This window comes from Littorina saxatilis, linkage group LG14, assembly GCF_037325665.1.
Source record: "Littorina saxatilis isolate snail1 linkage group LG14, US_GU_Lsax_2.0, whole genome shotgun sequence".
Classification (NCBI taxonomy): Eukaryota; Metazoa; Mollusca; class Gastropoda; order Littorinimorpha; family Littorinidae; genus Littorina; species Littorina saxatilis.
In genome coordinates this window covers 21,486,046-21,504,479 of record NC_090258.1, presented here as the reverse complement: position 1 = coordinate 21,504,479, position 18,434 = coordinate 21,486,046, and the positions used below count along the sequence as shown (strand labels likewise).

The following is an 18,434-nucleotide window of genomic DNA, read 5'->3' as shown; positions in this document are numbered from 1 at the left end:
TTTGCGCCTGTGTGCGTGTCTGGGTGTGGGTCTGATTGTTTTTTGCGTGTGTGTCTATGTAACCCTGTGTGTGCATGAGTGTGTGTGTGTGTGTGTGTGTATTGATTCATGTATTTGTATGTTGTGCGTATTTGTATGTGTGTTTGTGTGTGGGCGCGCGTGTGTATGTGTGTGTCTGTGAATGTGTGTGTGTGTGTGTCTGTGTATGTGTGTGTCTGTGAATGTGTGTGTGTGTGTGTCTGTGTCTGTGAATGTGTGTTTGTATGCGCACGCACGAAAAGAACTGAGGCATGTCGGCCACAACTTAACATGGCCTGAAATAACTTGATCACTTGCAACAGGTTCGTCAAAAGTCCAAGTGAAAAGTTCACGCGAGATCCACCCATGGCGTCGACAAAGGGCGGTAACTTTGAAGGTCCCTTTCAGCGTCAGTGAGGCCTTAATTCTCCTTGTCATCTTCTTTTAAAACGTTGAATAATATTACGTACGCACTACTTAGCCGTGGCCATCTCTTTTACATAACGTTGATTGATAGCTAGGCGATACCCATCTTTTCAATTGCAGTCACGACATTACCTTCTTTGAGCCTGACAAAAGTACGCTTTTACAACATTTTTTTTTTAACCAGAATGTCAAACTGACCTGTATAATGCGCGCAGATACTTGTAAACCCGGATAATCATCTTTCCAGAAAAAAAGTTAAATTGTGTGCACTACTTGTTCTTCGGCACACCTTGCCTGCCTGTAAACGATTATAACACCAATTGGACAAAAGGACAACACACATAAAACATAAAACATAGGTTCACGTATGTAATAACAAGAAAGGTGTGTCCGGGTCGCACACGAGTTGCGAGATATACTTGGATTCGTTAGCTAAAAGGGTCGTCCTGCTACTCTAGCTGGTCATACAATACGTACTACCTTGTGACTGGGATGGCTGGATTGGTGGTCAGTGACCCGGGACGAACAAAAGGAAAGGAGAAACGCTGATCGAGCCTGCGACTTTATTTGCAGGAACTTACACAATCGAGGCAAAGACAAAGGCACTCGATATTGAACTTGGCACATAATTGCATAAAACTTACGTCGCAAAACGTGGCACAGCGGACATTGGTTTGATTGTCTTGTAGGTGCCTTTTTCTTTAGCATTATACATGGTGGGGGGAGGGGGGAAGGTTAAACACTGTGGTTTTATTCCCCTTCAAGCTTGTGTCTGTGTACGTGTACGCACCTAGGCTGTTGGAAAGTTCAAAGACACAGTAACCTATACCTGACCCAGACTGCTAACATGTGCGCGTACACAATCGAGTCGCCAGACTAAACCCCCCCTCCCCCCCCACCCCCATCCCCCCCCATCCCTTACACCCCCCCCCCCCCACCCCTCATCCCCCACCCCCGCATACCCAGTTAAATTACGTCTCCATCACCACTTCTAGCGTACTTGAAACTTTATCGAGCTGGTTAGTGCTCGATTTTGATATGAGGCAAATGCGTTTGAAAACTGAGAACGAAATAAAACTTGTAAAATGTGCTGTTGGCGATTCAGATAGCTCTTGAGATGAATCTCCGTGCAGGTTCAGTCTGGTTACGCACAACAAAGTTCCGCTGTTGGAAGAGCTAAATAATTATGATCGGTAAAACAACAAAAATATAGTATAATTTTGATGTGGTTTCTTATTTAATGTATCTTTCGCCTCCCGTAAATCATCAGTTTCTGATCACAGAGCCCCCCAAACCTTTACATACAGTACAAATACCCTTAGGACGCTTACCGCTAGTGGACACCCTGGTTCACAGGCGCTTGTATCCAATCGCCGGTCGATCATTATTTACTCCTTTCTACTACTATTTACTAATAAATAGTAGTAGTAAAGGTAAGCATGCAGCAGTACATAATAAGCATGCAGGAGTAAATAATTATCGACCGGCGATTGGATACAAGCTCCTGTGCCCTGGTTGCTTTCCTTTGAGAGTGAGAATTTTTCAAATTTATTTCGTGTCGAGCAGCTCGTAGAAAAAAATAAACAAGTCGCGTAAGGCGAAAATACAACATTTAGTCAAGTAGCTGTCGAACTCACAGAATGAAACTGAACGCAATGCAATTTTTCAGCAAGACCGTATACTCGTAGCATCGTCAGTCCACCGCTCAAGCTCATGGCAAAGGCAGTGACATTGACAAGAAGAGCGGTTTAGTAGTTGCGCTGAGAAGGATAGCACGCTTTTCTGTACCTCTCTTCGTTTTAACTTTCTGAGCGTGTTTTTAATCCAAACATATCATATCTATATGTTTATGGAATCAGGAACCGACAAGAAATAAGATGAAAGTGTTTTTAAATTGATTTCGAAAATTTAATTTTGATAATAATTTTTATATTTTTAATTTTCAGAGCTTGTTTTTAATCCAAATATAACATATTTATATGTTTTTGGAATCAGAAAATGATGGAGAATAAGATAAACGTAAATTTGGATCGTTTTATAAAAAACAATTTTTTTTACAATGTTCAGATATTTAATGACCAAAGGCATTAAGTAATTTGTAAGCAACCAAGCTGAAATGCAATACGGAAGTCCGGCCTTCGTCGAAGATTACTTGACCAAAATTTCAACCAATTTGGTTGAAAAATGAGAGCGTGACAGTGCCGCCTCAACTTTCACGAAAAGCCGGATATGACGTCATCAAAAACATTTATCCAAAAAAATGAAAAATTATCTGGGGATATCATACCCAGGAACTCTCATGTCAAATTTAATAAAGATCGGTCCAGTAAGTTTAGTCTGAATCGCTCTACACACACACACACACAGACACACACAGACACACACAGACACACAAACACACACACAAACACACACACACACACACACACACACACACACAGACACACACACATACACCACGACCCTCGTCTCGATTCCCCCCTCTACGTTAAAACATTTAGTCAAAACTTGACTAAATGTAAAAACGCTCGCGCTGGACCCGAGTACTCTTCAGACTGGCTCGCTCCCCCAGTATGAAAGTTTTTGTCTTGTGCACGTTTAAGACCAAGTGATTGGTCTGTGTGAATTACAGGCATTCCCTTTGCTATATAAATACATTGCATGCGAGCCGAGGATGTGCGTGGTGACTGGCCTTTCTCTTTTATTTAATCACAGTGAAAAATATACTGCCGACCCTCTTCATAACTTAACAATATTAATTTTTGGAATGCCTGTGGTGTAAATGTTGGTTTCTGAAATTAAACTTGAGCGATTGTTCTTTGTGTGCTGATCTCTACAACAGCAAAATAGAGTTCTTTTCATGGAATCGCGCGGCCTCTGTGGAAAACGGCGTTCCTTCAAATTTGTTTGCGTTCTCAGACACGCGGCCAAATTTCAAAATGGGTGGATTTCTTCTTTTTTGATCCCGCCCGCAACTTGTAATCAAAGGCAAAGATCGCACATTGCCAAATCGCCTTTTTTCTGCATTTTTTTTTCTGAGGAATTTCTGCACTCGAATCGAGCGCGTCACGCATGCACAAAATCGAACACAGATTTCTGCACTCGAGTCGAGTGCGTATCGCATACGTGAATGCGATACGCATGCGTGAACACGCATGCGATACGCATACGATTTTGCAAATCATCTCGCATGCGATACGCATGCTTTTTATGACGCTATATTTCTCGTCACTGTGTGACGCGTTCGGCTGTTCTATCAGGCTGCCTGGCTGGCTGTGGATTCCTCCCACCGCCAAGTCGTTTTTGTGGTTTATTTCGCATTTAGGTCCCAGGTAACATTATGAAGTTTTAATACGATCAATCGGACCTATTATCAAGTTAGTGTATCAACTTTTGAACGAACTGCGCCCAGTAGTTTCCCAGCAATAAGCTGTTAAGTCGAGACAGACACACACACACACACACAATTGAAGTATGCTGCGCCCAAGTACTAGCGTACTCGGGGATAAGCTTCGTTATGTATATGGCGCTAGAGGGAACTTTTCAAAATCTTTAAAAAAAAAGTAATAAAAACAAGAAATTCCTCCGAGGTAGGAAAAACACCCCCGTTGGTCAAAGGGAAATAACCATTCTCACTGCCACCAACTGAGAAGGTTATTTCCCTTTGACCATTAATATGTCCCTCTATAAGTCCTTGTAGAATCTAAATCCACCAATAACTCCCTAACCGTGTGTTTGACTGGTCCCAATTTTTGTAAGGACCGTCTCAGGAATGTATAGAACCTGTTCACCAAGTTTGGTGACGATCGGTCCGTTCATTCTTGAGATCTATATGCGAACACAAACACACAAACACACAAACAAACAAACAAACAAACAAACACATCGACCGAATCCTATACACACCCCTATACCGGGGGTGTAAAAAGCAGCTTGTGAGACAAACATTGCCAACACTGAAACGAAAGAAATGTTTTAATCTTCAAGTCAAAGTCAGCACAATTCGAATCATAAGGGTTTGAAAGTGGGGATGTCGGTCAAGGGAGGTTGCTTTGGCGGCAGTGTTCACGGGTGAGATTAAGATGCAGCTCGTTTTACTGGATGGCGGGGAAGTATGTGTTAACCCGTGATTTGTAAAAATGTAAAAACATTTTACAAAAATTACGTCGAACCTAAAACAGCGATTTGTAAAAATGTAAAAAAAAAAGTCTACTAGATCTCTTGACTTTGGAGATGAAAAGAAAATATCGGGCGTATTTACGTGATTTGTAAAACATTTTACAAATCGCGAGGCGCGCCCCGTGATTTGTAAAATGTTTTACATTTTTACAAATCACGGGTTAACAGTATGTTACCCTAAACCGTGCAACGTCCCCCGTGTTGAAAAGTTGGTCGATTCATGTTTCTTAGCATTTGACACTGTTTCTTGCTGTGTCTGTGTAGACTGAGTATCGGGCAGGGCTACCATCGCAATAAACGAGCTCCATTGTACAGTTGTCCAAGCAGACATATCACAGTGTTCTAGATGGTCGAACGTGTAGCAAAGACCTGTACGTGTACATGTAGATATTGCGTCACCCGTGACTAACTTTTTTCTCCAATGTTCCAAATACATACGTTGTTTTGCTCCCACCAAGACTGCAGATCTTGGCAAACGCGTGACATAAAAACTAGATTTGATGACGTTACCCGTACATGTTCCCGTACACGTCCTCAAAAGTGCTGATCTAGATCGGGTGCGTATCGCTAGCACTACGTGTCATTTGTGCTACGTGTCATTTGTCCTACGTGTCATTTGTGCAACGTGCCGCTATCTGGTGCTACAAATAATTTGTCGATGAGTCGCTATCATTCGTTCATTATCACTACGTGTCGACAGCACTACATCTTTTAGCGCTACGTGTCATTATCGCTACGTGTCAATACCACTACTTACTGATGACTCTCTCTTTCTCATATTTTCTCTCGCTCCTACTCCTGGTTTGTGTGTGTATTATGTATGTCTCACTCTGTGTATGTGTGTGCGTGTGTGTGTCTGTTTCAGTGTGTGTGTGTGTGTGTTTGTTTGTTTGTGTGTGTGTGTGTATGTGTGTGTGTGTGTGTGTGTGTGTGTGTGTGTGACTCTCTCTATCTCTCTCTCTTGCTCACTCGCTCGTTCACTCACTCTGTCTCTCTCTCTCTGCCTCTCTCTCTCTGTCTCTCTCTCTCTCTCTTTCTCTCTCTCTTATGTTATGTTCGTTTGTATGTATGTTTTTACATTTAGTCAAGTTTTGACTAAATGTTTTAACATGGAGGGGGAATCGAGACGAGGGTCGTAGTGTATGTGTGTGTGTGTGTGTGTGTGTGTGTGTGTGTGTGTGTGTGTGTGTGTGTGTAGAGCGATTCAGACCAAACTACTGGACCGATCTTTATGAAATTTGACATGAGAGTTCCTGGGTATGATATCCCCAGATGATTTTTTTCGTTTTTTCGATAAATGTATTTTATGACGTCATATCCGGCTTTTTGTAAAAGTTGAGGCGGCACTGTCACACCCTCAATTTTCAATCAAATTGATTGAAATTGTGGTAAAGCAATCTTCGATGACTGCTACTGGTGTATATGCCTTGCCGTGGCGTAGCAGCTTGCGTGCCCTGATGATCCAAAGAGCTATGCCGGCCGGAGCCTTCATAGTGCTCCTGGCAGGTGTAACCACGCCGGACAGGTCTGAGGTGAATGGGGCCAGACTAAGTATACACCCTGGCCCTCCAGGTTGGGGGTTGTGCGAAGGGCTAACAACCCATCCATGGAAAAAAAAAACCTGTTACAGAAACGTCAACAAGAGATACAAGGAACATTTCGGCCCTGGGAGTATGGCCCAGGATCGGAGTGCCTGGCGAGCTCTTGTTGGCGGCCTATGCCCCGGACGGGGTCAAAGGCATAAATGAAATGATGAATCTTCGACGAAGGCCGGACTTCGATATTGCATTTCAGCTTGGTGGCTTAAAAATTAATTAATGACTTTGGTCATTAAAAATCTGAAAATTGTAAAAAAAAAATTTTTTTTTATAAAACGATCCAAATTTACGTTCAACGTATTCTTCATCATATTCTAATTCCGAAAACATATAAATATGTTATATTTGGATTAAAAACAAGCTCTGAAAATTAAAAATATAAAAATTATGATCAAAATTAAATTTCCGAAATCGATTTAAAAACAATTTCATCTTATTCCTTGTCGGTTCCTGATTCCAAAAACATATAGACATGATATGTTTGGATTAAAAACACGCTCAGAAAGTTAAAACGAAGAGAGGGACAGAAAATTGTGCTATGCAGCACAGCGAAACCACTACCGCGCTGAACGGGCTCGTCAGTTTCACTCCGTTATGCACAAGCGGCGGACTACAGTCATTGTGTAAAAATGCAGTGCGTTCAGTTTCATTCTGTGAGTTCGACAGCTTGACTAAATGTTGTATTTTCGCCTTACGCGACTTATTGTTTGTTTGTTTAGTCTGTTAATCGTTTGTTTGTTCGGTTGTTTGCTTTTTACATTTAGTCAAGTTTTGACTAAATGTTTTAACATAGAGGGGGAATCGAGACGAGGGTCGTGGTGTATGTGTGTGTGTGTGTCTGTCTGTCTGTGTGTGTGTGTGTGTGTGAGTGTGTGCGTGTGTGTGTGCGTGCGTGTGTGCGTGCGTGCGTGCGTGCGTGCGTGTGCGTGCGTGCGTGCGTGTTTGCGTGTGTGTGTGTGTGTGTGTGTGTGTAGAGCGTATCAGAGTAAACTACTGGACCGATCTGCATGAAATGTTTCATGAGAGTTCCAGGGTATGATATCCCCAGACGGTTTTTTTCATTTTTTCGATAAATGTCTTACCCCCCGCGGGTTAGGGGGAAGAATTTACCCGATGCTCCCCAGCATGTCGTAAGAGGCGATTAACGGATTCTGTTTCTCCTTTTACCCTTGTTAAGTGTTTCTTGTATAGAATATAGTCAATTTTTGTAAAGATTTTAGTCAAGCAGTATGTAAGAAATGTTAAGTCCTTTGTACTGGAAACTTGCATTCTCCCAGTAAGGTAATATATTGTACTACGTTGCAAGCCCCTGGAGCAAATTTTTGATTAGTGCTTTTGTGAACAAGAAACAATTGACAAGTGGCTCTATCCCATCTCCCCCCTTTCCCCGTCGCGATATAACCTTGAATGGTTGAAAACGACGTTAAACACCAAATAAACAAAGAAAGAAAGAAAGATAAATATCTTTGATGACGTCATATCCGGCATTTTGTAAAAGTTGAGGCGGCACTGTCACACCCTCATTTTTTAATAAAATTGATTGCAATTTTGACAAAGCAATTTTCGACGAAGGCCGGACTTCGGTATTGCATTTCAGCATGGAGGCTTACAAATTAATTAATGACTTTGGTCATTAAAAATCTGAAAATTGTAATTAATTTTTTTTTTTATAAAACGATCCAAAATTACTTTTATTTTATTCTTCATCATGTTTTGATTCCAAAAACATATAAATATGTTATATTTGGATTAAAAACAAGCTCTGAAAATTAAAAATATAAAAATTATGATTAAAATTAAATTTCCGAAATCGTTTTAAAAACAATTTCATCTTATTCCTTTTTGGTTCCTGATTCCAAAAACATATAGATATGATATGTTTGGATTAAAAACACCCTCAGAAAGTTTAAAACGAAGAGAGGTACAGTAAAGCGTGCTATGCAGCACAGCGCAACTGCTACCGCGCTAAACAGGCTCGTCACTTTCACTGCACTAGCGGCGGACTACGGTCTTTGTGAAAAAATGTAGTGCGTTCAGTTTCATTCTGTGAGTTCCACAGCTTGACTAAAATGTAGTAATTTCGCCTTACGCGACTTGTTTTTTATATCAACACTGCTACTGCGTTACCACAGAAAAAAAGAATCATCCCTGCTCTTTTTTTCCCCCCAAAACAGAAACAAGTTATGTGCTTGCATGTTCACTTTTTAAAACGGAAACATATCTCCCACTTTTTGGGCCTCATATCGTATTCCAGAAACATAACAATGAACGGGAAACACATTATGTTTTATCAACGCTACTCCTGTTGCGTGCGTGCCGTGCCGTGCCGTGCCACAGAGAAAAAGAATATCCCCCCCCCCCCCCCCTTTGTTCTTTATTTCACCCGAACAGAAACTGTATAGCTTGGGGTTTTATTTAGGAAAGATTCGTCCCCGATCTTTTCTCTCTTGTGCGTGAATCACAGATTGTCTAAATCGTAGTGGGGCTCAACTTCTTGTTTAGTGCACATTGCTCAGAGAAAGAGAGAGAGAGAGAGAGAGAGAGAGAGAGAGAGAGAGAGAGAGAGAGAGAGAGAGAGAGAGAGGAGGGATGGAGGGAGGGAGGGAGGGAGGGAGGAAGGGAGGGAGGGAGGGAGAGAGAGAGACAGAGACAGAGAGAGAGACAGAGAGACAGAGACACAGAGAGAGAATTGAATTGAATTGAATTGAATTGAACTTTATCTTACAAGGATTAAGATTTAAGGCTATGCCTTTTCTTACAATCTGTCCTTGGGACGCATAGACACACAATTATATAATTTAAAAAAAATAAAAGAAAATAAAAAAAATAAAAATTAAAAAATTAAAAAGTTAAAAAGTTAACCAACAAAAAGAGGTCGGAAAACTTCAGCACGTGATAATAAAGATGACGACGATGATGATGATGACGATGATGATGATAATGTTGATGATGAAGATGAGGCATGAAGAGCATACATAATTATGTGGTTATTCATAAAATCAAATGCATACTATGCAGGTAATTATAAATACAAGCTGGTAGCAATCGAACATGTAGCAATAGTACAACAAAAATATGTTCAGAACATACAATGCACAGCATATCTTTGAGTAATAACAAACACTGTACATAAGGAAGACGTGGAACTTGCGAAGAAAATGCGAAAAAGTGTTTGTGGGTTATCGTCCCTAGTCACATGCTGGCGGCGAAAACAAAATGGCGGATCGCGTAGGTACCGATCGCGTGCGAGGTGGTGGTAAATTGTGCTCGGCTTTTTGTTGCAAGAACGCCCGTTACAAACAGAGCTGCTTCGGGAAAACTTTCCACAAGTTCCCTAAAGAAGAAAAAAGGTGGGTTGTGCAGTGATTATTTCATCAGGTTTACCTTCTTCAGAATGAGAATGCAATGGCTCGAGTCAACTCACTCAGTAGACTACAGCGTCAGCGAGTACTTACGACTGTGAGTGTGAGTCAGCAGTCAGTACAAAACAACAGTTTACACTTGATGACAAACTACCCGTGGGCATATTTGCCGAATCCTTTATCAAACCTTGCTTACGGGAAAACTACAGTACAAAGGTACATCACTCATCCGTTTTGCGTTCAGGCAGAGCGTTAGATTTAGACTGAAGATCTGATTTAGTTTTTTTTGTCTTTCCTTTTTGCTTATGTGATAGGGTGGAGTGGAAGGGGGGGAAAATAGGCCAGGAAGCATAAATGAGACGCCAAGACAGAGGTTGCGATAACGTGACTTTTAATTAACGTACACCAGAAGCAAACACCAGAAAGCAGTGTAGATTCTCCTCAGTGAGCACACGTAAAAGGAACACAAAACCTGCTGCTGACGATAGTCGCGAAACACAAGAGCACAGGTTTCGGAATTCTGTTACAACCACAGGTCGACCGATTACAACTTCGCGACAAATTTGGTCAGCACTTCGACCGTTCACATCAACCGACACAATCGGAGCAACACACAGCTCGCTATGTCACAAATCGCGTTCCCTCCTCTAGCCTAAATGCTTAGTCTTTTAAAGGCTGGCCACTTCCGATTCCCTGTGGCGATAAGCCAATAGGGAGGCTACCCGGTGTCAGACAACGGGGGGTGTCGTCTTAAGATTTCCTGCCAATTGAAAGGGATCGTTAAAGAGGCAGAAATCGTTACAGAGGTGTCACACACCGGAAATATGACAAGTAGTTACACTAGCTGAAGGGGGAAGAGGGGCCTGTCTGCCGTGCACACCGGAAATATTACGCACACCGGATAAGGCTCATTAGATTACAACCAGTTACAAAGAAGGGGGGAGGGGTAAGAGACTAAAACCTCCAAGCCACCCTGTCAAAAGAAATGACACCCACTTGACAAAACGCCGAGTCCAACGATTACCCAGACAGTCTGGCAGCACATTACATAACGACCACCTAAATCTGAGATAAGAGGTTAGAAAGGAATCCGGTCAAGAGTCTACCCTACGATAGTAAACACACAATAATCCTAGCGGGAGACACAACTTGGGTCAGGGGAAGATAATAGACAGGGGAGGCAACTGGGTCGGGCAGGAGATAATTACACAAAAAGACTGGGTACGCCACTTGACTACATCCCCCCCAGCTCTATACCAACTGCGTCCTCGCAGGTACAGCGCCTCGGGAATAGCTGAAAATGACATCTATAAATCAAACACAAGTTCACCCAAGTGAAACAACAAATAAAATCAGAAACGGTAACGGATGACACTCACAGTCACCCAACCCATTCATACAAGACACAATACAACAGGCAATCAATAATCATAGTGTACACAGTCTCTTAGCAGAACACGAAAAGTCTCACAAATGACACATTGCCCACATGACAGCAGCACATTGTTTTCCTGACTGTTCACAATAGACGGATGGCGGGGTTATGACAGCGGCACACTTATTATATTACACACAAGTCCGTCTGTTCAAAATAAATAAAATCAAGTTAATCCCATGACTGCTCAGAACGACGACAATCTCTGCCGTATACGCTGTGAGCGGCGCACAGGCACAGCAGCTGGAGGAGGAACCAGAGGTTCTGGGTCTCTAGCCAGAGGCTGGTCTTGAACACGTGCTGGAGGTGCCTGTGGATCAGGAACTGGTGCAGGGGCTGCTGGCTGCACCGGAAGAGGCTGGATGGGTGGGGGGAAGACAGGGCGTGCCATGTAGACAGTGCCTCGGTCAGGGAATGTTGGGGTAGCAGGGTGTTACACGACACTTGAGATTGCCACAAGTTCTCAAACGTCGTATAGTTGTGTTCTTTTATTCTACGTCGCCCGTCTTCGCAGCAGCAGAAAACAACTCGTCAAATTGAGTTCGAGGATTTATTTAGCATTACATACATACAACTGCACATCTAGCAGAACTCAAATAGAAGCTTTTTTACATACAAATCGCGCTGGCAGATATAGTAAATACTCAATCTCGAGAATATTCCAGACCGAACATGATACAACTACATTATACGAGCCGTGCATGGACTAAACTAGCGACATTCTCTATGACGTACATCAAAAGCGCCGACGCACTTAATCCGAACGAACGCCACGAACTCACGACTAAAACAGCATGGTAAACAACTTGTTTTGACAGGACTAGAAAGTTCACCTGCATTCTCGTCCAAGCATAAATATTGTGTTTACAAAATATAATATCGGTACTTTCCCACAAAGTACAAATAAGTCAACTACATGCAACACACAAAACTGAACCAAAGCTCAGCAACGGTAGCGTTTCCTAACACAGGGACTTGGGGTAAAGGGGCAAGATTGAGCATGGAATCCCAAAATGTGACCTGCTGAGTGTCGTGTAGCTGCACGGGGACTGGCAGTGTCACATTCTGATGCTCTTCCTCTGTCTGGCAGCTTTGCTCACGGAGAGGTTGCGTGATGGATGTTGACTGACTCACACGTTTCTCACTTGGCTGTCTCCATGACAGCGGTTGTTGATCTCTTTGACGCTTGGTAGGGCACCTGCTCTGTAGATGGCCGTGGCGGTTACAAAGCCAACAACGTGGCTTCGCGGACGGTTGCTGTTGACGAGGGGCAGCCGGCGGGCGTTGGTGCAAGGCAGCTCGAAGCTCTGCTGACTTGATGGCGAGTTCGCTGACTTGTAATTGCAGGCTGCGTACCTCAGTGCTGCTCTCTGTTGCTTGTTGTTGTTGCTTCGTCACCACCTCAAAATCTTCCCTCATCCACCTGAGAGCTTCTGCACGGACTGCCGCAAAAGGGACAGCATCACGCCCTCTCGCAAAGCGCATGAGGTCCCGTCTCATTGCAGGCAAGAACAGTCCGTGCATGAATCGATCACGAAGTGCAGCATTGGAAACCGTACCGGCAACAACAGCATTGGTCTTCAGCTGCAGAGCCTGCAACTTGTGGGCATATGACAGAATGCCCTCCTCTTGACTCTGGGAGATGTTGTAGAACGACGCTAGTAGAGTGGAAATGCTGGCGTGGTCCCCAAACGTGTCCTGCAGGATGGTCAAAACAAGGTCAGCCGTAGCGGTCGCCTGAGGGGGGTGCAGGTTAACCTCCTTCCTGGCAGCCCCAGCGAGTGACTGGATCAGCCACTCTGCTCCCTCCCCTCCAAGTGCCGCCATGTTGAAGTAGGAAATGACGCGACGTGCCTCGGTGGTGAAATGGTCCAGGTGACAGCCATCATCACCGCTTGTGAAGACAGGAAGCCTGGGAGGGGGAAATACCTGCCAATGGGGTCGTGGAGCCACGTCGACCGCCATCTTGGATGTGCAGAGTCCGTCCTACACTGCTTTCTGATGTTAAACTACGGCGTCTCTACTTCCTGAACCCTGCTCCGCATGCGCCAGATGTGATAGGGTGGAGTGGAAGGGAGAAAATAGGCCAGGAAGCATAAATGAGACGCCAAGACAGAGGTTGCGATAACTTGACTTTTATACCAGAAAGCAAACACCAGAAAGTTGTGTAGATTCTCCTCAGTGAGCACACGTAAAAGGAACACAAAACCTGCTGCTGACGATAGTCGCGAAACACAAGAGCACAGGTTTCGGAATTCAGTTACAACCACAAGTCGACCGATTACAACTTCGCGACAAATTTGGTCAGCACTTCGACCGTTCACGTCAACCGACACATATGAGCAGCACACAGCTCAGTATCACAAATCGCGTTGTCTCCTCTACTACTAAATGTTCAGCCTTTTAAAGGCTGGTCACTTCCGATACCCTGTGGCGATAATTAGCCAATAGGAAGGCTACCCGGTGTCAGACAACGGGGGGTGTCGTCTTAAGATTGCCTGCCAAATGAAAGGGATCGTTAAAGAGGCAGAAATCGTTACAGAGGTGTCACACACCGGAAATATTACAAGTAGTTACACTAGCTGAAGGGGGAAGAGGGGCCTGTCTGCCGTGCACACCGGAAATATTACGCACACCGGATAAGGCTCATTAGATTACAAGCAGTTACAAAGAAGGGGGGGGTAAGAGACTAAAACCTCCAAGCCACCCTGTCAAAAGAAATGACACCCACTTGACAAAACGCCGTCCAACGATTACCCAGACAGTCTGGCAGCACATTACATAACGACCACCTAAATCTGAGATAAGAGGTTAGAAAGGAATCCGGTCAAGAGTCTACCCTACGATAGTAAACACACAATAATCCTAGCGGGAGACACAACTTGGGTCAGGGGAAGATAATAGACAGGGGAGGCAACTGGGTCGGGCAGGAGATAATTACACAAAAAGACTGGGTACGCCACTTGACTACACTTAGTTTAACAATAACATTGTTGTTTTTATTGTCAAACTAGGTGCAGAATATGGATGCAATTCACAAGGCGAGAGGACTTTGAAAAGCTGCAGCCAGCTGATGTTCAAGGTCTCAAGCTTTGTACTGATCACTTTGAGGCCAACCAGTAAAACAATCCTGCAGAGAGGATCACTTGTGTGGAATGCTGTCCCGACATTGTTTGCAGTGCCCAGTCCACCACCGAAGGTTATTTATTTATTGGTTTTAGGTTTTTGCAAACCAAAGAAGCACACTATTAAATGCAGGTTAAGTAATGACAAGTTTGAGGCTGATGTAAGAATTGAAAAAAACAGCATTGTTCCCATCAAATAATGCCTGATTGCATTTTGCGCAAAAAAATGATAAGGCCAACAAAAAAAAGTTACTTATTTTGGATCGACGTCTTGATTATGATGATATGATGAACTTATTTTGCCAAAAAACAGCCCCAAATGGCAAAAAAAGTATAGGGTCGGCGTCAACAACAAAAAAGTTGTATGTTTCTGGTCACCTGACCCTACCTATGTTTTCCCGACGACCCTAGACTTTTTTTTTTGCATTTTCAAAAATAAAAGGGGTATTAAAAAATCAATTGTTTTCCTGTTTTTCAACAAAATAAATTAAAAAGATGGTTTAAAAACAAAAAAGTTTAGAAAAAAAATCTCCACCTTTAGTCATGTTAGGCCACGAAAAAAGTCTGTTTAAGGTAACATAGGCCCCCAAAAAATAGCGTCGGTAGGTCGGCTTTTTATTTTTGTATTTTAGCCATCTGAATATTTTAATTTTATTTTTTAATGCCCCCAAAAAGTCCAGGGCCGGTGGGAAAAAAATAGGGTCGGTCCGGATACTGTAAACAGATTATTTTTTGTTTTGCCTTACCAGAAACATACACTTTTTTGTGTGGCCTAAGACCAATGCCATGAAATTGGGAGAATTGTTTCATTGTGACTGGGTGTTGGTTGTGAGTTTGTCAGTTAAAGAGCTGTGCATTTGCAGGTTGCTAGTGGGAGGAAGCCACCATCGCAAAGGGTAGCTACAAATGAAGCCAGCACCGACCTGTCGCCTGATGCACAAATTGTTCAACCAGGTAAGAGATTTTTAACCATGAAGAACACCCTGACATCAAAAAATGTTTAAACCCATCCATTACATAGTTGATAATTGCTGTATAGGGTGACGGGCGCTGTGGCGGTGTGGTAAGACGTCGGGCTATTAACTCGGAAGGTCGAGGGTTCGAATCCCGGTCGCGGCCGCCTGGTGGGTTAAGTGTGGAGATGTTTCCGATCTCCCAGGTCAACTTATGTGCAGACCTGCTAGTGACTTATCCCCCTTCATGTGTACACGCAAGCACAAGACCAAGTACGCACGAAAAAGATCCTGTAATCCATGTCAGAGTTCGGTGGGTTTTAGAAACACAAAAATACCCCGCATGCTTCCTCCGAAAGCGGCGTATGGTTGCCTAAATGGCGGGGTAAAAACGGTCATACACGTAAAATTCCACTTGTGCAAAAAAATGAGTGCAAGTGGGAGTTTCAGCCCACGAACGCAGAAGAAGAAGAAGAAGAAGCTGTATAGGGCGGATGCATGGATGGATGAAATTGTACCTGTAGTTCCCACACGTAAAGATGGGAAACATATCCTGTTAGAGGCATGGTGTAACAAGAAACAATTAAGTGGCTCTATTCCCATCTCCCCCCCCCCCCCCTTTCCCCGTCGCGGTATAAGCTTCGTGGTTGAAAACGACGTTAAACACCAAATAAATAAAGAAAGAAAGAGGCATGGTGTGTGAGGAGTTTACCTGGTACTGTTGTCCTAATCAATCAATCAATCAATCAATCAATCAATCAATCAATATGAAGCTTATATAGCGCGTATTCCGTTGGTAGAGTTCTAATGGCCTCACCCATTCAGTACCAAACAAGGTCAATTCCATCATTGTTCCACATCATATCCATAGTTGCTAATACACTTCATTTCTGGCCTGCCTTCCTACGCTATTGTTTATTTTCATTTTGTGATTTAATTACACGTGTTTTAATTTCTTCCAGGTTGTAACTTGTTATGGTTATGTTATTTTATGTGTGTTTTGTGTGTGTGTTTTCTTTTTTAGATGACATTCAGGCGATCCTGGAGGACATAGGATGTAAAGCATCAAAGTCGTCATCCTACCAATCCCCTCGTGAAGCGGAACTTCGGCAGAAAGTCAACAAACTGAGGAGCAAGGTTTTCCGATTAGAAAAGAAAACGATGGAACCCCGTGTAAAACGAGCGAGTAAATTAGCCAAGCCTCCCAAGAAAGACTTTGTAATAGAACAGTTGTCTCATATTTTATCAGGCGAGGCGAGCTATACCCCCCGCGGGTTAGGGGGAGTCCCATATTGGTTGGGACGAGAAAGAATTTACCCGATGCTAACCAGCATGTCGTAAGAGGCGACTAACAGGTTCTGTTTCTCCTTTTACCCTTGTTAAGTGTTTCTTGTATAGAATATAGTCAATGTTTGTAAAGATTTTAGTCAAGCAGTATGTAAGAAATGTTACGTCCTTTGTACTGGAAACTTGCATTCTCCCAGTAAGGTCATAATTATATTGTACTACGTTGCAAGCCCCTGGAGCAATTTTTTGATTAGTGCTTTTGTGAACAAGAAACAATTAACAAGTGGCTCTATCCCATCTCCCCCCTTTCCCCTATCCCATCTCCCCCCTTCCCCCGTCGCGATATAATCTTGAATGGTTGAAAACGACGTTAAACACCAAATAAAGGAAGAGGCGAGCTATTTTGCCATTTATGCCTGTTACATATTTACCGGTTATCTGCTGCTGTGTCCAATCCTGGCAGAGACGGGAACGCATGTTACCAAGGAGCCGAAGGAGAGTCAATGAGATGAGAGAATGTGATTAACAATTGCCAACTCTCTCCGTACAAAGAGGGTCCAAAATTGTATCAAAATATAGATGGTAGGGAATTCAAAATAAAAAAAGACAATAGACAAAACATGTACTTCGGCTCATAGAGCCTTCTTTAATTTTTGACTCATTAAGTCCATGCTCCGAGAGTCTTTTTTGTAATTTTGAATTGCCTACCATCTATATTTTTATACATTTTCAAAAAGATTCAACAGTCACCTTCCGTTATTCTTGAACTTGGCTATCCCAGCCTTACCTCAACATTCGATATTCCTGTGATATTTTTGACGTAAAATCAATTTTTACTGTAAAACTCTTCGGCAAGAGGATTGGTCCAAGCAAACAAATAATAAACTTGTTAAGATTTTTCCTGATATTTCCGATCAATTGCCTATGGTTTTATTTAGCTAAAAGATTCAAACGTCACACCTATGACTCATGGCTATTTTTAAGGGGGGAGTAGCATCCCTGGTGTGTTGTTTGTGATGTACCTTTTAGTCTGTTTACAGTAACATAGGCACACAAAAAGAGGGTCGGTAGGTCGGCTTTTCTTAATTTTTTTTTTATAACCATCTTTTTAAATTATTTTGCAAAAAAACAGGAACAAAATTGATTTTTTTTCTTTTTCTTTTTCTCCAAATGCCAAAAAAAAGGTCTAGGGTTGGCGGGGAAAAATAGGGTTGGTCGGGATACCGTAAACAGACTATTTTGTTTTGTTTTGCCTAAGCGATGACTAACAAACTTTCTCTAGGGTCTGACATTGTATATACTATACAATTTTTGGGGTATTAACTATATACATGTATACAGTTTTTGATTCCTTTTGTACTTTTTCACAAATCAGCCCCCCCCCCTTTTTTTTGTAGTCTGCCCTGGGGGCGGGAGGTCTCCTAATTTCGGTTTCTAGGGTCACCTTATGCTTCCCCATGAGCTGAGAACTTAATTTAAAATGGGCCTCGATTTTTTTATTTGTATTTTGTAATTGTGCCTTTGTCCAGTCACATGATTTCACTTTGTACTTAAAAACTTGGCACTGTCATCATTTATTGCTATTTATTGTTCAGTTGTTCAGTATTTATTGCTATTGGGCATCAGTTGTTCAGTTGCCCTCTTTCGAATGAGCCATGCATGCATTATGGATGTGTTTAGCGAATTGGGATACCTAAAGCAATGTAAAAGAAGAAACAATGTGAAGCAAACATATAGCACCAAATAAAATAACCGAATCAGAATGGAAACTTCTTCAGTGTATGTCTTGTGTGTGTGTGTGTGTGTGTGTGTGTGTGTGTTTGCTGTTTTAAATACCGAAAATGTGAAAATAAAGCAAGTCACAGCATGAGAAAGATCGACTGTACTAGTCATGACAAAGCAGGAGACAGCCTGGTCAGCATGTAGCAAAGGGGAATAACTCGTATTTAGCCATTCTCATTTCTAAGCATGCCCAATGTCTTATCCTTCTTCCCATTGTAGTTTCTTTGGTAATACTAAGTGTGCTAAATCAAAAGGCGTTAAACCACTCA

General features: G+C 42.6%; 1 long non-coding RNA gene across 1 annotated transcript; it reads left to right on the top strand.

The window, feature by feature from the left end:
• Positions 1-13,189: 13,189 nt before the first annotated feature.
• LOC138947342 (uncharacterized) lies at positions 13,190-18,146 on the top strand. Its single transcript, XR_011449624.1, has 3 exons — positions 13,190-14,217; positions 15,007-15,097; positions 16,121-18,146. It is a non-coding gene; the product is annotated as an uncharacterized lncRNA (long non-coding RNA).
• The last annotated feature ends 288 nt before the right edge of the window (positions 18,147-18,434 follow it).